A 22,524-nucleotide genomic window follows, 5' to 3' on the forward strand; every position below is an offset into this window, starting at 1 on the left:
GAAAAAGTGTTAAATCACATGACCACAAAATTTAAAGAAATACAGCTAAAATATATATTATTTGAACAGCACATAAAAACATGTACATGTAAATGCAACATAAAAACTGTATAAAAATAGATACAAAACTTCCTATAAGCAAGTAAAAATACTGCTTTAGCTAACAAGAAAACAAACATAATACAATTGCAAATGCAAAGGCAAATACTCTCATCTGGCTAGTGGTCTTGACTTAAGTTTGGGTTTAATGGGTACAAACTCATTCAACCCATGCCAAAAATCTTTCCTCAGCCTGATAATCCACTTCGCTTCCATCTGTTCTGTTTGATTCCTTATATCTCCACCCCTTATAGTTTCATAGACTCTACCAATAACAAGAAATTTGAATGTGTGCCTAGAATCAGTGGCCAGTACATGTTTTGACAAAGCACTAGTTGTGCTTCACTTTTGTATATAATAAACATGCTCCTTTATTCTCTTCCTTAGAGCCCTATCAATTTTTCCTATATATAATTTGGAGCATTCCCTACAGTAGGCTAAATAAACAACATGTTCTGTGCTGCAAGTAGCAAATATATGAAGCTCATAGTCCTTTTTTGGTCTGGATGTGTAAATTTTGCACTCCTGTCAATGTATGAACACATTGAACACCTACCACAGGGCATCGTGACTTTATTTCTATGCTGCACAGAATCCATGGTGGCGTAACAAAACTGCCTTTTCAATGATTTCATATTTCTAAAAAGGAATCTGGGAGTAGTGTCTATCAGCTTACTGATGTCACGGTCCATTGTTAAAATCCCCCAATGATTCTTAATAACATTCATATAGGAAGAAACATCAGAAGAATAATATAGGGGAACCCTTAGTTTATAATCCTTTCTTCTATCCTTCATTGCCTGGTGTGTCTTTCTAGAAAAGTAAGGTTTAGCTGTGCTAGATCTAAGACACTGAACCTCACCGATGTTCCTTAAAATATTGTGTGTATCATAACCTCTGTCAACCAATTCCATGTGTAAAATATTAAGTTGGTTGTCAAAATCACTGTCCCGGACGTTAAGCCTAGAAGCTCTAAATATTTGATTCCTGACAACATTCTGAAAAATGTGTGTGTGTGTGGGGGTGCATACTGTCTCTAGCTAATAAATGATTAACATGACAGGACTTCCTATATAGTCTGGTGAACAAACCTCCATCACCATCCATCTCTACAGTGACATCCAAAATATCTATTTTACTAGAGGACACATTGGAAGTAAATCTTAAAAATGTTGTAGTATTATTAATATATTCATCAAATTCCCTAAGTTCATCTTCTGTTCCATTCCACAGAAGGAACAAATCATCCATGAACCTTCTATAAAATACTACTTGTTGTTTGTAGGGTACATTGAAAATGCATTTATCCTCCCATACTGTCATAACCGAATTGGTGTAGCTTTTGGCTCAAGATGTGCCCATAGCTATGCCATTCCGTTGCCAGAAAATTCTTTCATTAAACAAGAACACATTGTTCTCAAATACACACTATAATAGAACCTTAAAAAGCATACTCTCTGACTCATCAAACTGTGAATGCAACCTCAGAAAATCTTGTATCATACCCAAACCCAGGTCATTGCGTATGACTGTAAATAAAGAGGTAACATCTAAGGTGACCAACAGCAAATTCCTGGTAGCAACAGTGGATTTTTCCAAATGGGTGTATAAATCACTCAAAAATGCTGTGTATCTTTCAAAACATATGGTATAACACTAAGCATTGGTCACAGGGACCTTTTTAAATAAATAGATATGGGCTCGGTACACCAGTTGCATCCTGCAACTATAGGACACATAGGTGGATTTGTTCTATTCTTATGCAACTTGGGTAACCCTTGTATGATGGGAAGTAAAGGATCTTTTACCAAAAAATAATCAAGTAGCTCCATCTGTAGTAATTCCAGCTGTTATACCTTATTCAGCGTGCATCGACTTTGGTTTCCATCTGTTTAACTTCGCTTTTACTAATAACCAAATAAAATTTATCATCATTAAGTAAATTGTTCATAGCCTCATTGTACCAGACCAAATCTAAAACTACTATTGGCCCATATATTTTAGCTGTATTTCTTCAAATTTTGTGGTCATGTGATTTAACACTGTTTTAGTCTTCTACTTAAAAGCTTGTTTTGGTTCAATGTGTTTGCTATCTGTTGAAGCAGCATTAGCCTCGAAAGCACTTATAACCTACAATAAATTAAGTTTTTAACCTGAAGAAGATTCATGGCTTCCTTGGGTCCATCAGTGTTCTTGGATGATATATATATATATATATATATATATATATATATATATATATATATATATACACACACACACATATACACATGCACATACATATATATATATATATATATATATATATATATATATATATATTACATGCATATGTATATGTACATATACATACATATATATATATATGTATATTTATATATATATATATATATATATATATACGCACACACACACACACACACACACACACACACACACACACACACACACACACACACACACACACACACACACACACACAAGCATGTTTACAGGTCTATATTAGATCCGTGAATGATCACAATGTTGAATCTGACAATGTTGACACGTAAACAGCGAAACTGCAGAACATGGAAGAGGTAAACAGAAATCTCCGTAAGGGGAGATTTCCATTTACTTCAATGTAATGCGGTCTCAGAGTTGGAATATTTAAGTAGCGGGGGTGTGGGAGGTCCAGGGGGGGCTTGCCCCCCTACTTAAAGCAAGTAGTTCTGTTTTTTGACTTTTTTTATTTTTACCATGTTACTGGACTTCGACGATATGGTGTTAATCATATTGTATTCGAAGTTCAGTAACTTCAAGTATTTAATATAGACCCCATATTTACTAGCATTCTTTATGTGTTATTATTTTCAGTTTTCAAAAAGTTGAAATGATTGCATGAACTTAATGCAGCAAAACATTTCAAAAACATTATGGATGTGTCTTAAGAGTTATATTTGATAATTTATGTCTTTATCTGTATGTAGTGATATGTCCATTAATTGATCATATGATGGATTCATTCGTTTATTTATTGGTGTCAGGAAGTATAATCAAACTACACTAAATTTGCATTTGTCAGGGGTGAAACTGGTTCTTGTTTTATGCAACAGGGAGTAGAATAAGCCTTCTGTATCCAAATCTGGTCTTGATTTTTCTTGTATGTTATGGCCAATATCTGTGGCATGTGTAACTCTACTAAAGAAATTGATTAGACAGAGAAGACAAGACCTTTGTTTAACAAAGCCAGATTGGCTTAGACCAAGGGACTGAAGGTTCTTTATATCATCATTTATGACATCTGCTGTGGTGCATTCCATGACATTACAAATGATACTGGTGAAATATTTGTCTCTATAATCACCAAGATCTGTGGCTGAGGTCACCCTTTTGTAGTGGGATTGTTATAGCAGTATAAGTGTAGGCTTGCCATGCTGATAACCATTTGCAGAGATGGGTGAAGATGTTGGTGTGGGTATAGTAGTGTGTCTCTATGGATGACCCATGGACCCACATGTAGCTAAATCTAACCCATCCAAGTGGGGGGGGTTGCCTCCACACCCCCCTAACTATATATACCAACTCCAAGATGACACTACAGTTGAGAAAAGGGCAAAGTTGTACTGTGGGGCAAGCATTTATTTGCCCTGGGAGTATTCAGCGAATCGCAGAAGTGATTTTTGCTGAATACGGGTCGATGAATGCGTGTTAGCTGAAAAGTGTTTTCAGTGAACTGCTATAGACCCGGTGATGTGGCTAGCAGGCTTAGGTTAAGAATTCTTTACAATCGCCGCACATGGGGGATTATTATTGCTGTGCTAAATAGTGTAGGTAAGATGCTTACCAATATACTGTTGGAAGAGGTTGTAAGAGGTTGGCCTCCTATTTGAGTAAGTAATTACACCATTTACTAATGCTGGCATTGTTTCCTAGGTGTCAAGGGTTATCTGTAAGCACGAGGCAATTGCTACACTGCCTCAGAGTGTCAAATGCAAGCAGGCTGACCACAGAACGACGAGAGCAGATTCAGAAACCACAATGCTAGTTTGGTGTTTTAGTCATTTGTTAATTTAATTGCATTTATGTAAACTGTATTTGCCATAATATTGCTACACACTCAAGTGTGTTAGCCTGCACTGCAATTTGAATTGTATTTACTGCTGTTTTAGTTGCTTTTCTGTAAAAAAAAATTCTAAGCTTGTTTCCTGCCTTTCTTGTAACTAGTCTAGTCCAGGTACAGATTTGCTGTATTCCAGGACTCTTTGTAAGCTTCTGAGCCCCCAAAGCCTTTTTGTGTTGGAGGGAAGCCTTCTAGCTTATCAGTGGGAGTGGTAAGCACTAGGTAGCCTATCTACCATGGGAAGAGTGGGTTCTGGTCCAGAAATTGTAGTTTATTGGCCATTTGGGCAGTTTTCCATCTCTTTCAACTTGCTGGCTTAAAAGACTGTGTTTGCACTTGTTCCCCGCCTTTCCTGTAACTAGTCTAGTCCAGGTACAGATTTGCTGTATCCAGGACTCTGTAAGCTTCTGAGCCCCACAAGCCTTTCTGTGTTGGAGGGAAGCCTTCTAGCTTATCAGTGGGAGTGGTAAGCACTAGGTAGCCTATCTACCATGGGAAGAGTGGGTTCTGGTCCAGAAATTGTAGTTTATTGGCCATTTGGGCAGTTTTCCATCTCTTTCAACTTGCTGGCTTAAAAGACTGTGTTTGCACTTGTTCCCCGCCTTTCCTGTAACTAGTCTAGTCCAGGTACAGATTTGCTGTATCCAGGACTCTGTAAGCTTCTGAGCCCCACAAGCCTTTCTGTGTTGGAGGGAAGCCTTCTAGCTTATCAGTGGGAGTGGTAAGCATTAGGTAGCCTATCTACCACAAGAGGAGTAGTTCCTGGCCCAGAAATTGTAGCTATTGGCTGTTTGGGCAGTTTTTTTCCATCTCTTTCAACTTTCTGGTTTAAAAGCCGCACTTGCGCTTGTTTCCCACCTTTCCTGTAACTAGCCTAGTCCAGATATAGAGTTGCTGTATCCAGGACTGTTGGTAAGCTTCTGAGCCCCGTAAGCCTTTCTGTGTTGGAGGAAAGCCTTCTAGCTTATCAGTGGGAGTGGTAAGCACTAGGTAGCCTGTCTACCACAAGAGGAGTGGTTCTTGGCCCAGAAATTGTAGTTTATTGACCATTTGACAGTTTGTCCATCTCTTTCAACTTTCTGGTTTAAAAGTCCACATCTGCGCTTGTTTCCAATCTTTCCTGTAACTAACCTACTGGGAAGCACTAGAAAGCGTTAAACTGATACAAGCCTTCTAGCTTAGAAGAGAGACTTTGGAGTGATTAAGTATCAGTTTTCTGTACTTTCTTGCTGTACTTAACTGTTTCCCACCTAAATGCCGATTTTCCATCATTTATTGTGATTTAAAAGCTTGTTTTTTTCCACATATTGTACTTATTTGACTCCCTGCACTTTTAAAAAGTTGTTTTTTGTTTAAATAATTTGTTTAACTGTAGTAGGCTACACACTAAAGTGCGATAGCCTTTTCTGATTGTAATCATTTAAAGCTGTTTTAAGTGTATTTTTTATTGTTTTTGCCTTATCTTTTCAAAAAAACAAACAAAAAAAAATTCCTTGTTTCCTGTCTTTCTAAGCTAGTATAGTCCAGTTTTCAGGCTAGTGCTGAATTCAGGGCTGTGTTACAAGTTTCTGAGTTGCCCATACCTTACTTGGAAAGAAGGAAGTTCCTCTGTTCACCTGTGAGAGAGAGGAGCTTTGAGCAGCCTATCTGTCCCTGGAGGGGTGGTTCCAGCCCAGAAGTTAGTAGTTTATTGACCATTTTGGGCTAATTTCTCTCTCTTTCATTTCCCTGCTATAAAAACCATGTTTGCATGGTTTTGCAAGCTGGGCAGCGCCGGTTAGCTACGGTTAAATTATTCCCGGCTCCACTAAGTCTCCTCTTCAGTTTTTCCCTTGAAACTAGTCTAACTCTCAACCTAAGCACTCAAAAAGCATCCTACAGCCCAGCACTTGCACAGACCTAATAGCAAGTACTAATATACCATGACACTTGATTGCCCAGCAGGGCAAGGCTCTTTATTCACCCCTCACTAACCAAGTGACTAAGCAGCTCATCCTGTTATTCAGGCATGACCAAAGGGCAATTTAAGGTGTACTCTCCAGACCAGCTGGTGAATCTGGGTATCCTGAGGCAATGTTACAACTGCCTCATGTACACAGGCAACCCTCTCCTCCTACCACAAAATACTAACATATGCGAGAGATGCAATTATACAGCCAAACTGGAGGCTAAGCTGTCTCCGCCCAAGACTGGAACAGACAGTCAAGAGGAGAAGGTTAACACTTACACCACACCTGCAGCCACACATAGACCTACTAAATCAGCACTGGCAAAAAATACGCATAAATACACAAAATCATACTCGGAGGCTCTAAATAAAAACCTGCAAAAGCATCAGAGACCTCCAAAGCAGACACCCAAACAACCTGCACCTCCTGTCACAGACCAGACAACACATAAAACACAAAATCAGTGTGCCACACAATCACAGCCCTTAAGGCAAAATAACATACCTAACACACTAGTAATAGGTGACTCTATAGTCAGGCACACTGATGTCCCACTCACTAGGCTGGACAAGCAGAAGGTTACTGTTAGCTACCTGTCAGGAGCCAGAATCCGCCATATAACACAAGCACTCAGGTCACTCCAGAACAAGTACAAATATGACTCTGTCATTGTTCATGTTGGTGTGAATGACCTAAGACGTACCTCCCTGGACTACATGAAAAGAGACATGGAAGATCTCTCTGATCATGTAGCCCAGGCTGGTATGACCCTGACCCTGAGTAGCATCCTGCCCTCACCAAGAATGATACCTCAGTATAAAGAAAAAATGATCAATTTCAACAATTGGCTAAGCTTCTGGTGTCATTCAAAGGGGATCCAGTGTCTGTCAGCCTGGGACGACATGCTTGACAAGCCGTGTTGCTTCGCAAGAGATGGCTTGCACCTGTCACCCCAGGCTTTCGAATACTGGCCAAGGCTCTTGCTGCCCCCATAGTGCCTTTTTTAGGCAAGGCTCAAAAGTCAAACCCACCTCCGTAAACAGCACAATTAACAAAAAACCGAGGGTTATGCTACTCAATGCCAGGAGTTTAAATCTCAAAATGCACACCCTCGAAGCACTCCTCAGTATGGAGAAAGTCGACATCTGTGCAGTAACTGAAACCTGGTTCAAGGCTCCAGAGACCACCGCAGCACTACCGGGCTACAACTCATACCACACGTTTTGGTCACAGAACACGGACCGAAAAACAAAAGGAGGGGGTGCATCCATATTCATCAAGGATACCTACACCTCCAATTTAGTGGTGCAGCATGATACCTCTTAGATTATTCATGTGCAACTAACATCGGGCAAATCTGCAATGCAAATTGTGGCCTGCTACAGATCACCCTCCATGACCCAGGACCACCACTCCAACTTTCTGGCGACACTAGAAAATATGAAGGTCCTACCGAACACCCTGATATTGGGCGATTTCAATTACCCTACCATTAACTGGGAAAACTACTCAAGTACAAACTCCCAGACCCAGTGCTTCCTGGAATTCATCAACTCAAATGCCCTAGATCAGCTGGTAAACTACCCTACCAGAGGTGAAAACATATTGGACCTGGTCATCACCAACATGGGCAACAGGTGTTCCACATCGGAGGTCAACCCGTCACTGGTTAGATCAAACCATAAACTAATCACTCTGGATGTCCACACCCCACCACCACCCCCAACTAAGGAACCCACAGTAAAAAACTTTTCTAAAGCAAACTTCACCTTACTTAAGACAGAGGCGGTAAATTTCACAGCCCCCACGCTAAAGGATAACGCTGCCCAATATGCAGAAACATTTACAAATGCACTCTATGAGCACATACAAGGATGCATGGATTGTGCTATCCCTAGCAAAACTAACTCACTCCTCTATGAGAAGGAAACCAGTCTGGTGGACCCCTGCCATAAACAGGCTATACAATAGGAGGAGGAAACTAGTTCATAAAAAAAGCAAATCCCAAGAAGGAAAGACATCCCTAATCAGTATCAGTAAGAAACTAAGGTCCCTCATAAAATCATCCAAGGCTAACTTCGAAAGAAAAATAGCCAAGGATTCAAAAGATAACCACAAACCCTTCTTTAGCTATGTTAAGAATCTAAGTGGCAACTCGCAGATATGCACTGAACTAGTGCAAAATAGCACAAAATATACTGAACCTACTGATATTGCCAACATCCTGTCAGATAGATTCAGTGCAAACTTTGCCCCCCTCTTACCCCCAAAAGGGCCCACAACAATACCGGAAAAGTGTAGTGCCCTGGAAATCACAGATGCACAGGTGAAAACAGCCCTTTCAAAAGCCAAAAACACAGCGTCAGTGGGGCCAGATGGTGTCCCAGGCTGCGTCTTGCACAAACTACAGAACGAACTAACCCCCCACCTAAACACGCTGTTCATCCTCAGCCTCTTCACAGAATACATGCCCATAGAATGGCGCACAGCAACGGTTATTCCACTCCACAAAGGAGGGGCCACAACTGACCCTGGTAACTATCGCCCCATAAGCCTGACTAGCCTGGTCTGTAAGGCTACGGAGTGCATCATCATGGAACTCATTAACAAAGACAATGGGAACCTCCAAACACTTGACCTGACCCAGTTCGGCTTTGTTAAGGGCAGATCATGCCTACTAAACCTGGTTGACTTCTTTGAGACAGTCACCAAGGCCATAGATGAGGGAAAGGTGGTTCACACAGCCTCCCTTGACCTCGCCAAGGCTTTCGACACCATTCCCCACTCGGGTATTACAGAAAAATTCACCAGCCTGAACATAAACCCCTACTTCACGAGATGGGTTGCCAACTGGCTTATAGACCGAACTCATACAGTAAGAATAGCGGGCTCCAGGTCCGACTCTAAACCAGTCACAAGTGGTGTCCCGCAAGGCTCCGTCCTGGGACCCTACTGTTCGGCATATAATTCTCAGAAGTACAGGCAAACACAGGAGGACTATGGCTAACCATGTTCACCAATGACTGCAAACTGGGAGCCATAATTGACTCTCTGGCTGACATGGACATCCTCCAAAAGGGCCTTACTGAGACGGACACCTGGTGTCAAACTCATGGCCTCAAGCTAAATGCCAAAAAATGCATAGTCATCCCGTTTGGGAAAAACAAAACACCCATGAATTACCACATAGGTAGCAGCTCCCTTAATACAGAAGAGGTAATAAGGAATCTGGGGACTCAGGTAGATAGTAATCTCTCCTTTGACAATCATATTGCCAAATTAGTTAGGAAATCCTTCTATGTGGCCCATCTAATTACTAAAGGGTTCGCATCTAGAAATAAAGAGGTTATAATGCCCCTCTACTCGTCACTCATCAGACCCATCATAGAGTACAATGCCCCATTTGGGATGTACCTCACAAGACACTTCCAACAGCTGGAAAGACCACAAAAGTACCTCACCAAGAGGATTACTGGCCTCAAACATATGTCCTATGCAGCCCGACTGAAAAAACTCTGGTTGTACTCAGTGGCATATTGCTTACTCAGAGGTGATCTCTGCCTGACTTACAAAGCTATGTCCAACTCAGAATTGATGGACATGCTCCACCTAAAGAAATCCAAGTCACTGCGAGCCACGTGCTCTAGTGAGCTAAACCTCGCCACAACAATAAATAGAACATTCTGGAGGGATAGATTCCTGTCACAGAGACTCCCCATGCTTTGGAACAAAATTCCAAACTACATTAGGCAGAGCCCCTCACTAACACTTCAAGAGAAACCTTGAAGAGTGGATGGGTAACAGAAAATACACCCCTGGGATCACTTCATTGGCTCTGTTTGACAGAGGATCAGTTAATTAATCAATGGGGTGGCGAAAGCTGACACACTCTGGCTAGACTTATAAATGCCCTCGGGCAGATAGCCTAGTACCTACCTATGAACCTATGCAGAGATAAGTGAAGGAATCAGTATGTAACTCCAGCCTAGTAGGTACAGTTGTTAAAATAGCTTGGGGACTGAGCACTAAATTAGTTATACCAGGAAATTTGAAGCTACAGCTGATCAAATAATCAGAACACAGCTGATAACATAAATATAAAAACTTGGCTAACAGACAGCAAAAAGACTGTAAGAACTTCAGGTAGAAAGTCATACAAATTGTGATTAAAGCTAGTTAAACAATTCGTAACTGTGCTAGCAACAATAGCATGGAAACTGCTGGAAATTCAAGTAGATGGTGAATCAAAATGATGTTACAAGTGAATAGGCTACCACTGAGTCACATGGGGAGATCTGTCAAAGAAATGCAGCACATGATTATAGGCAACTCCAGTAATTCTTTGGCTAGCAGTGTAACTTGGCAACAGCTCAGTAGCAGTAGTTGAAGCACATTAGAAATACAGCTCAGTTAGAGAGGTTAAGCATCATTAATTCACGCAGAATGAAAGTTCTATAACAATCAGAACAAATTCAGCAACTGCAGCAACAGTAACAACAATGCAGCTCAGCAACAACAGTTAAGTTAGGCACAATAAGTTATGTCATTTTATGTAACTATGGAAAGGATAAACATGTAGTGACAGTAACAGAACAAATTCAGCAACAGCAGCTACAGATATACCAACATCCTTCAGTGAGAGAGCGAGGGAGTGTATTACCTTGTTAGGATGATAGGGAGTAGGAGGTACGTTCTTACCAGAGTGTTGGCTTGTTTCTTAATGTTTACTACTTCTTACAGAAAGGAGCTCAGGTCACAGATTGTTAAAGTGGTTGCTTGCAGTTATCCTTTATTTTCTCCTTGTCTTGTCCAGTGTTATATTAAACAGCATAGTTTCTAGCAGTCATGCAGAATAGAAAACTGAGTTATGCTACTGGTGTCTTTTTATTGCAGAAGGGATCTCGCTAAAGCAAAAATCAGCTACTCAGTAAACTAACTCAAGAATTGCCCGCAGCAGAAATGGGCAGAACAAGATGGCTAAAGCTTCTGTTCTCTCCGGGTACAAACAATGAGTCCCAACTCAGATCCAGGTATGCAGGTCCTGGTGGTCACCTCAGTCCTCTCTCAGGTCTCAGACGTTAACACTATCCATGCATTGTGATTTGCCTGGCCAAAAATTACTAAGGTGGTCCTACTGATACGTATGAGTACTCTGTTCTGTTTTGAGCAATAAAAGTACTTGTCTGTGGTTCTTGGTATCTCTGTACCCCTGCTGCTCTTCTTAACTTAATAGTTTAATATCATCAGCATATCTGGCTACTGTCACCAATATAGTCATCAAAAAATCCATGATATAATGTGCACAAAAATATGGGTCAAACACTCATACCTGTAAGACATGCCTTCTTAAGCCCCTCTGTAATCCATGCTGAAACCCAGTTCTTTTGAAAATTTGGTCTTCATAGTTCCATACTGAAATATTACGCCAAGAAAGTCCCAATACAGTTAACTGCAATAAAAATTTAGCTAAATAACTCAATTTTATTTCCTTGCAATTAATTACATCAAGTGTCCTTTGGTAGTAAAGTATATGAAGTTGTAAGAAAGCTTAAGCAGGTTAAAATGTTCCAGGTCAAATGAAAGAGCAAGCAAACAGAAGACTGTCTCTAGTTGCCATGGCAGACAGTTTTATAGAACACCTCTCTAATAAAAACAGCAGGCATTCACATTCAGTGCTCCATCAGGTCCTTACGTAATAAAACAGGCAGAATGAAGAAGTAATAACTTCAATAATTAAAAAAAAACAAACAAAAACAATAACCTGTAATTTACTAGTAAATGGTTGTTAAAAACTGATAGTCAGTTGTGTACTGTGGAGAATATTGGCATGAAGTTCTTTCATTATGACAAATGATGACTATGACGCCCGTGCCCTGGACCATTTATCAAGGAGCCTCAGTCCTCACCACTAACACCAGAGAAGGTGTCTCATATATGAAGAAAAGATAACAAATACACACAGTAAAATGCAATTTCCCTTAAGAGCACACAGAGATCACAGTCAATCCGGGCCTGGTCGCTCCCTTGCTCCCCAGGTCCCCAATAAGACTCCCCACTGGCACAGTTATAGGGTCTAGATCTCAGCCTAGCTGGGCAAGCTAAAATCACCAGCACCCTCTCTGTCCAACCAGTGCTTCATGTCCCTGCCCAAGAAGCTGACACACACACACACACACACACACACACACACACACACACACACACACACACACACACACACACACACACACACACACTTTGAGATAAGAGTTTATACAACCATACAGACACTTCTGGGGAAGGCTGGCCAAGGTTCTCCAGCTGTGCCCCTTTTACCCAGACTATACAGTAGTAATTACTGCCACCACCCATCTAATACTTATCAGCTACTTAAAGGCCCTTAAAAAGGTGTCTAATTATTAATGTGCAATATTATCCAATTGGTAGTATAGCCCACGGCTAAAGCTATTAGAGTGGCTTTGTACAGTTTTACCAAAGGCATGCAAGTACTCTTAAGAGCTTAGATTATGTCTACACAAACCAGCCACAGGTAAAAGGTTTCAAAATATTTAATAATAAATAATTAAAACCACAAAACAATACTTTCTACTACACAGTCAGTGCTAGTCAAGAGCTCAGAGATCACACAGAAATACTTAAAATAATTCAGTAGTACAGTTCTGACATCACAGAAAAACACTTAGTCTAAACTTTCTAATTTTAGCTATCTCTAAAAGAAAACACAAGTCTAACATAACTTACATGTGAGCAAGAGGCAGTGCTATGAGTTGGATGTCAAGACAAAAATGCTTAATGCCTTCTTTTTGATTCTCTCTGTTTAAATTGTTATTGCAGTTCTTGATAAACATTACATCATCTTTTTACACTTTCCTGGTGTTCCCAGGCTACAAATAAACTACATTTACATTCTTAACATCTCCCTTTTGTTATCTTGCAGCTGGTCAGGAACAGAGCAATAAAAATACATTTGATGTTTAAATCTAGCAATTTAACCCTTGGTTAAAACACTAGAAAGAATTTCTTCATCTAGACTTTTCAGCACCACTGTCCACTCCAAAGGGTCACCACAGGCTTTACTTTGGTCAGTAGAGTGCACTGTTGTCACATTTATTTCCAGTTTCACATTTAACAGTATTTCTTTACATTTACGACAACAAGCCTGTAGTTTACATTCATATTTACAAATGATAGAATTATCTATAAAATTCTATCTGGCTAGGCTGGCAGCCTTCACCCTTCTCTACCAATCTTCACAATGACTGTATTTACTCCCACTCTTACATTAACGGAAAAGTGCTGTACCCTTAACCTGTGCCTGTGGATGTACCCAGGTTAACCTGTGAATGATCCTGTCAGTCTTAGGCTGCATTAAATGAATTCCATTACCATACTGCTTTCTTTCATATATCAAGGAAGATTATTTTAGCTGTGTGTTAGAATCGCAGGTGTTCTGAAAACATCTGTGAAAACAAAGGTTTAATTAAAAGTATCTGCTGAAATAATTTTCTCATTGAAGATAAACATAATATGAAGCACAAGCAGCACAATGTTGCGATGCACTGGATTCCCAGTGGCAATGCACTTGGTACTGATTTCATAACCACATACTTTAAGCAACAATGATTTTTGTGCAAACAATGGAGAGGTGACTGATCAGATGTAACTTTATCTCTAGACAGAGGCAGAACATAAGTATACATAGCCTAAAGTTCCCCAGTTTGGATAGAGAAAAATAGCATCATAGGTGGTATCCTTTTCTCCATCATCATGTTAAATTCTGTATCCCTCGCAAAGTGGGGTTGCTCACTCCATAGTAGCAGTCTCCTGGTTTAATATCAGTAATCCTGTATAACCAGTCATTATGGGACAATTTCTACTTCCCTCTGCCACTGTGATGCTGTGGGGTGCATATTCACCCTCTTCACTTTCATAACAGCTATCATTACGAAAAGAAGAAAAAATGTGTAATGAAAAAAATGGGCCACTGTCACAGATTCATCTTCCTGATACGATCTTCTAGATCTATGTAGTTATTACAATGTGTCACTCTCATTTCTTCTGGCACAGATGTTTCCTCATTTTCCAGTGTGAGTCATAAGTGATAGTGAGGCATCTAGCTATTTACTTTTGAATCCTACATTACAATGAAATGCTAATATTCCAGAATAATCCAGATCAGTCTAATACTGTAGGCTGTCTACTCCCATGTAAGGATCTGCACCACCACTTACCAAGGTTAGGTTAATGACATTAGTAATGGAAGAGCTGGCCCAGGGAGGTAGGTGTGAGTGGCTAATGGATTACTCACCCACAATTTAAGCTATATTTACTCCCATGCAGCTAAACCTTAATCTGCCATAGTACCTCTTCTCAATCACCAGGTCTGTCTATCCCTACTGACTTCCCTGGATTTGTTTTGACTTATGTTTGGGCCTAGTTGGGAGATTGAGGCATCCTGGGACAGTGTCACAGTGTTGCTGCTGTTGTTGTGTGAGTATTTTTAAACTATTATTTCCCCACCCCTACGCATGCCCAGTAGCACTCTAAGGGGAGGATATGCAATGAGCATCGGTGCTGGTCCACTCCTCACTTCTGCAAGGAGGTGACATCAGCAGGATACCTCACCCATCCTCAGGCAGCACTTTGTAATTGTTTCCCCAGTTTCCACCAGGGAAATTGAATCATGGCAATGTGCCCAAAGAACAAACCCCTTCTTCTTTCTCTTAGAATGGACACTCCCATTCTACCCTGCCAGAGTCTCAGATGCCCGAACTGCTAATCATACCTGGGTCAACTGGACCATAGCATACCTCTCAACTCTACAGATTTTCACTGAATGTCCAGATTTTTGCCTCATGTTTTCAGTCCATTTTTCATATAATTGTGGTTTTCTGGCAAATTAGTGGCAACTCATTAAAGACTGATGTCAGAAAATAATGACAGGCATTTGAGTTTCAGACTTCATACCCTTCAGAAAAAAATCATGTTAATGCAAAACCTGTTATTTTATCAACATTCCAAGCTTGTAAGAGAAATATAAAAAAAAAATCCCTATTTCTGGGTCTTTGCCCCACTTTTATTTATTGCTTTGTCCAGATTTCTTGTTCTAAGGGGTTGAGAGGTATGGGCCATAGTCAAGTCTTTATCCTCCTATGCATTGGTGCTGGCTGATTGCTCATCACATTTGTGGGATGTTGGACAGGGGTGGGAGGCAGTGTTGAAGGATCCAGTAAAGGAAACAACATGGACAGGTATGCAAATGTGTCCCTGCTGGTTATTTCCAGTGTATACTGAGAAGGGTGGCACAGCAGGGTTCCTATTACCTGATCGAATGTTTAGGTTAGTGAATACCTAAATGTCGATCTGGTAATAGCGAAAGCAAAAAAAAAAAAAACGAGAATAACCGATTTAATGCAGAGAAAGAATTCCCATGGCCGTTATGCAGATTTTGCCCCTTTCCCCACTGTAGAGTGATCTCAGAGTTGGTATATTTAGTTAGGGGGGTGTGGGGGGCACAACCCCCCCACATCATTTAGGTTTAAATTTTTTTTTTGCGGCCAAGGGAATTCATTCCGTATGTCAAATTGGCCATTCTCTGTTTTAATTTTTCGATATTACCAGTTCGACGTTTAGGTATTCACTCACCTAAACATTTGATCTGGTAATATAGACATGGTAGAACAAGTTTTCTGCACTGCAGCACAAAAGTATCCAGAAAAGTGGACCCCAACTCACTCCCATCTCCAGCAGCAATGTAGGTAAGTTGTCAAAAGGCAAAAAGTACAGTTTTGTACCTACCATAAATGTAGATGTTCGAGTGCTCATACAGCTGCAGTCATAACAGATGGGTTATCCTGCCATCAGGCGGGTCCTCGGTCGGCCGAATTCCAAAGTCTAGGTCCGGCGTCGGTTGTCGTCGCTTCTTCCCTGACGTCAGTGCGGCAGGGGTATAAAAGAGCCAGCCGACGCCATCTTCTTCAGTTTTTCTTGCCCCAGATGTCAGGTGCCCCCAAAAGGAAGGCAAAACATAAACTTATGTAATCATGCAATATAGAATAATCAACAAACAGTAGTTGCAAGCAAATACACCATAAAAGAATACCCCAAATAGGTTGTATGAGAAGGTGTTTGTCATAAGGCCTGTCCTAGGAGGGGATGGAGGGGGGGAAACCTGGACTGCAGCTGTATGAGCACTCGAACATCTACATTTATGGTAGGTACAAAACTGTACTATGCTCATCGTGCATACAGCTGCAGTCATAACAGATGGGAAGAATCCCAAAGCTAAGTAGAAGGGGTGGCAGGCACTAAGAGGAACTAGGAGGAGCAAGGATGCCCTGCAAGACAGTTGTGGCAAATCCCGCTCTAGATTTAGAGTAAAGTGGAAGGTGATAGTGTTTGGAGAAGGTGTGCACTGAACTCCAAGTGGCTGCTTCCAAAATGTCCTTGGTAGGAACCCCCCTGAGGAAAGCTGATGAGGTAGCTGTGGCCCTTGTGGAGTGGGATCTGATGCTTGAAGGCACAGCTTTTCCATGAAATGAGTAACAAAAGCGTATGCAGTGGGCTATCCATTTTGAGATTGTCTGTTTGGAGATAGCCTTTCCTTGAGCACCTGTAGCATAGGACACAAAGAGTTGCTCGGATTTCCTGAATGGCTTTGTCCTGTCCAAATAATAATGAAGCTGTCTGTGAATGTCCAAGGAATGCAGTAGTCTTTCCCCTTTGTTTTGTGGGTTAGGATGAAAGGTAGGTAAGTGGATAGTCTGATTCAAGGCTACACTGGATATTACCTTTGGCATAAAGGTAGGGTTGGTTCATAAGGAAACTCTGTCCTGATGGAAAATGATGAAAGGTTGCACAGCCATGAGGGCCTGTAGTTCCGAAACCCTGCGTGCTGAGGTGATAGCCAGAAGGAAGGCTGTTTTCCATGACAAGTATTGTAGTTCTGTTGAAGCAGCTGGCTCAAATGGACGAAGGGTCAGCTTTTCCAATATGAAGTTGAGGTCCCAAGCAGGGACTGGTGGTTTCCTTGGGGGTCTTATATTCTTTGCCCCTCTGAGGCACTGTCTCAAGAGAGGATGAGAGAATAAAGGAGGATCTGTGTTGTATTGTGCAGAAATGGCTGAAGCGTGGATTTTGATGGAGGAGAAGGAAAGTCCACTGTTTAACATCTCAGCTAGGTACTGTAATATTTGAGGTAAATTTATTACCCAAGGATTCTGGCCCTTTTTCTGATTCCAGGCACAAAATCGTTTCCATTTGGCGGAGTAGGCTTTTCTAGTAGAAGGTCTTCTGGCCTCCAAGATGACATCCTGCACCTCCTTGGAGAGGAGGGTCTGTTGTGAAATCAAGGGATTCTCCATGCAGCTAGATTTAGTGTTTTGAGCTGGCTGTGAAGAGTTTTGAAGTTGTGCTGGGACAACAGAAGAAGCACTAGAGGTAGGATCCATGGTGGGGATTGTGTCAGGCTCTTCAGGTGCGGATACCAGTGTTGTCTTGGCCAATCTGGAGCAATGAGAATCATTTTCGGCCTCTCTGCTCTGGCTTTTAATAGAACTTTGGGCAGCAGAGGAAGAGGCGGAAAGGCATAGACTGTCAACGTTGTCCAATTGAAAGAAAGTGTGTCCACTTTCCAGGCCTGTGGATGATAGGTCCTTGAACAAAATTTTTTCAATTGGTAATTTTTGTGGGTAGCAAAGAGATCTATGTCTGGCTGTCCCCATGCCTGAGTAATCTTTGCGAAAACTTGAGGATGCAACTTCCATTCGTGTGGATCTGTCATATTTCTGCTTAGGCTGTCTGCCAGTGTGTTTTCCTTCCCTGGCAGGAATTGTGCCTGAAGTTGGATTTGCAATTCCAGAGCTGTGTTCCATAGGGTCATGGCTAGTCTGCACAGGGGGTATGAATGAGTTCCCCCCTGTTTGTTTATGTACCACATCACTGTGGTGTTGTCTGTCCTTATCAATAGCTGGCCTGGATGCAGTAGGTCTTTGAAGGCCATAATAGCATGTTGCACTGCTAGCATTTCCTTTTGGTTGATGTGTAGGTGCTTCTCTTTTTGGGACCATTTTCCCTGAATGCACTGATCTGTCATGTGTGCCCCCCAGGCATAGTCCGAGGCGTCTGTTGTGATGATTTGAGTTGCTTGAGGTACGCAGAAAGGGAGACCTATGTTTCTTTGGCATGCTTGAGCCCACCACAGAAATTCCTTTTGAAGACATGGAATGAGTGGTATAATTGTTTCCAAACTGTGGCTGTGTTGAGACCATAAGTTTTTTAGGTACCATTGAAGTTTCCTCATATGCAGCTTTGCACATGGGATCAGAAGGATGCAAGATGCCATGAATCTCAGAGCCTGCAGGACTTTTCTTGCAGTCAGCCTGGTGAAGGTTGCCATTTTGCTGAAGTATTGAGATAGTTGCCCTTGTTTGTCTTGTGTGAGGTAGGCCATCTGGGTGGTTGTATTCAAGCTGGCACCCAGGAAAATTATTTTTTGAGAGGGTATTAGTTTTGATTTCTTTTTGTTGACTGTGTATCCCAGAAAGTTCAACAGTTTTATTACAAACGCCAGGTGTTTCAGAAGTATGTCCTTGCTGTCCGCTTGGATCAGGCAGTATTCCAGATATGGGTATATTTGTATTCCTTGAAGTCTGCAGAAGGCAATTACTGATGCCAGGCATTTTGTAAACACTCTGGGCGCAGTAGATAAGCCAAAGGGCAATGCAGAGAATTGATAATGGGTTGAACCTGCAAGAAATCTGAGGTATCTTCTGCAATCTTGTCTGATAGGGACATGCAGGTATGCCTCCTTGAGGTCCAATGTTACCAGCCAAGACTCCTTGCCCAGCATGGGAAGAAGCTGCTGTAATATGAGCATCTTGAATTTTGGTACCTGTAAATATGTGTTTAGGATGGATAGGTCTAAAATAGGTCTCCAATCTTTGCCTTTCCTTGGTACCAGGAATAGTCTGGAATAAAACACTTGACCTTGTTCTTTTGCAGGTACCCCTTGAATAGCTTTCATGTCCATGAGAGCTGAAATTTGTTTTTGTGCCTCTGCCCTTTGATTTTGTGGCAGGTTTGGCATGCCTCTCATTTTTGGAAGGGTGTGAAAGTGGACTCTGTAGCCTCTGTCTATAATGTCCAGAATCCATTTGTCTTTTGTGACAATATGCCAATTTTTTGAGAATAATGCCAGTTTTCCGCCCAAAGGTGCTGCCATTAAATCTTTGCTTGGCAGGTAAAGGGGGAAGTCATTGTGTCTGCTTTCTGAAAGACTGTGATCTATCTTCTCCACCTCTTGGGGTTGGTGCTTGCCATTGTCTGACTCTGAATGATCCTTGAGGTTGCCCTCTACCCCTCGGGTGTCTGTATCCGCCTCTTTGAGGTCTGTCCGTGGCTGGAAAGGACCAATTTTTTGAAGGCCAGTTTCTGCTGAAACGTGGAGTTTGTACCTGCAGGAAATCTTTCACTGTTTGCATTGATCTCACTTTTTCCTCCATTTTCTTTAGTACCTCCTCAGCTTTAACACCAAACAATACATCTTTTTGAAGAGGTGCATTTAGTAATTTAGCTTTGACATGATCTGATAAGGCTTGCTCTTTGAGCCAAGCATGTCTACGTATGACAGACCCTGTAACAGCAGCTCTACATGAGGCCTCTAAAGCATCAAAACCACACTGCAAGGTGTGTTTACCCACTTGCTCTGCACCATGCAACAAATCCTGCAACTCTTTTAAATCTGGTTGTTCTGGTTGTATCATTTTGCTTTTCAACTGAGATAACAAAAACTGTTGATACTTTAACATATGAAACTGACAGTTTAATGCCCTCATGGTTAAAGTGGCCGAGGTATACACCTTTTTCCCCCACCTTTCTAAAGCTCTGGAATCTCTCTCTGAAGGTAATGGGTTTTTAGCAGTAGAGGCCTTAATTCCCTTGGGACCCTGTGAAATAGTTTCTGGGTCAGCAGTATGGCTTTTGTATAGGAACTGGTGTGAATCAGGGACCCGGTAATACCTGTCTGGTTTAACAGGAGCTGGAGGTAATGAATCTGGGTTGAGGCTGGCTTCTGTGTACACATCATCTAATATATCTAAAACAGGAGGGATAGCCAGGGGCCTATGTTGAGGGAGCAAGAGAAAATCCCTGAGCCTTTTCTTGGAATCTGAGTAATCTTGGCCTTCCCAGTGAAAGTGTTCCCTCAAGGTATGCAGGGTTTCCCCAAAAGAGTAGTCCTCAGGGGGGGAGACCGAGGGAATAGACTCCTCTGCATCAGAGTCTTCAAAAGGAGAATAGGCATAGTCCTGGTCCTCAGAATGATCAGAGGTAATAGAGGCTTGATCTGAGGAAGGGTAGTCTTCCTCTAATCTGGGCCTTTTGTCCGAGGGGGGGGGGTTGAGAACCCCTGATAAGAGTAATCAACTCCTCAGCCATTTTGAGCATCTGTTTTTTAGGCATGGGGCCTTGAGAGGGGGTCTGAGGTACCTGTTTTTTAGTTTCCATGGCTGCTTTAGATTTTGTGAAAGCTTTAATAGAGAAGGAGGAAGGCCTGAAGACACCTTGAGAAATGGCAGGCCTGTCTAAACTCTGAGTTTCCCCGCCAAGAGTGGCGTCGGTATCTGTAGTTGGAATGGGGACCAAGGAGCCTGCGACCTCGTGTACTGAAGACACCGGTAATGAAGTGTCATCGGTACTCAGGGGCTGCATAGGCACCTCGCTGAGAACCGGAGAACCGGTAGTTGGCCTTAGCGTGGTGTCAGTAGAAGTCGCGAACCTCGTATGTCGGTCCTTATCTTTGCGTCTTTTACCCAAAACTGGAGTCGGGGTATCCGACGACATAATGTAATTAAATTTATTACCAAAATAGTGAAGGGCGAACTCCGCCTGATGCTTAATAGTGCGTTTGTTGAATCTAGCACAAAAACGGCAGGCCAAGACGTCGTGGTCTGGGCCTAAGCAAGGAATACAGAAAGAGTGGAAATCCTTATGCGGTATTTGCTTCCCACATGAAATGCAATTATTAACTTTGTCTGACATCGGTCTGAGGCAAGAAAAGTTTCCCCAATGGGGTACTTAGCTTTCAAGAAGACTTCGGCTGAAATATTTTCCTAAATCTCAGGAACTGGCCGACCAGCACTTGCGAACTGCTTCTGCTTCGGGCACCGCGCGGCAAGAAAGACTGAAGAAGATGGTGTTGGCTGGCTCTTTTATACCCCTGCTGCACTGACATCAGGGAAGAAGCGATGACAACTGACGCCGGACCTAGACTTTGGAATTCGGCCGACTGAGGACCCGCCTGACGGCAGGATAACCCATCTGTTATGACTGCAGCTATATGCACGATGAACATCTTCTGTGAAGAAGGAAGATTCTTTCCTCAAACCTACCCAAAATGTTAAGTGGGTGCTAGGAGGAAACACATGAATAGATAAAATAAATGGATTCATAGGCAGGTTCATTACCACAATGATGGAGACAGACAGAATGCTGGAAGGAATAATACTGAAAAAAGAAATCTTGCAGCCCTTACTTTGTCTATCGACCTGCTCTACTTTCTCTGTTGGTGCCATGTCTTTTTTTTTTGGCATAAATGACTGTCAGATTAATCCTTGAAATAAACAACATTTCAATGTCTTGTTTTCATCAGTCACAGAGGAAAAGGTTGAATCTTTTAGCTAAAGACCAGCCCTAGTGTAGATTACACTGACACAAGAGGCTAAATGTGTCCGTAAACATGCAACTTTGTGATGTGAATTTCTATAAATGTACTTGGTAAACATGCATCTCTGCAAACATGCAGTGTACACATTATGGGAATGCATATGGGTCCTTGGTGTTCATCTAAGCATTCATTTTGCACCGCGCTTCCAGGGGTATCAGTCTAGCATATTGCTTTCCACTGCCAGTAGTGATTTATATGCTAGATAGTTGCCCATCTTCTTCTCTGCATAGAGGAGAGCAGCTGAAATGATATACTGCCCATATCACTTCACCCAGCTCGCAGGCTTCTATAATTGATATCCAAAGGCGGCCATTAGTGTTACATTTTGGCACTTACTAAACATAACCATTTTCACAAAGTTCCTCATCAACATGACAGCTGTCAGTTAGCATATTGAGGTCTAAATGATGCTCTGCTACTGGAAAGGAAATGTTAGCATTGCTTTATGAGGTTGCCAACAAAGCAAGATATGACAATTGTGTTCAACTTATTTAAAAGACAGGCTCTTAAAAGATTATTTAGAATGTATGGGGAAAAGTACTGAACAAACTATTAAAGTTATGAGCATAAGTCATATCTTTTGAACACTATACCATACTTCTGGCAGTTTCCAATATTTTAACCAAGAATGCATATTGCATATCATAAAC

Source organism: Protopterus annectens, chromosome 5.part0 (genome assembly GCF_019279795.1).
Source record: "Protopterus annectens isolate FY-2018-M chromosome 5.part0, PAN1.0, whole genome shotgun sequence".
NCBI lineage: Eukaryota > Metazoa > Chordata > Ceratodontiformes > Protopteridae > Protopterus > Protopterus annectens.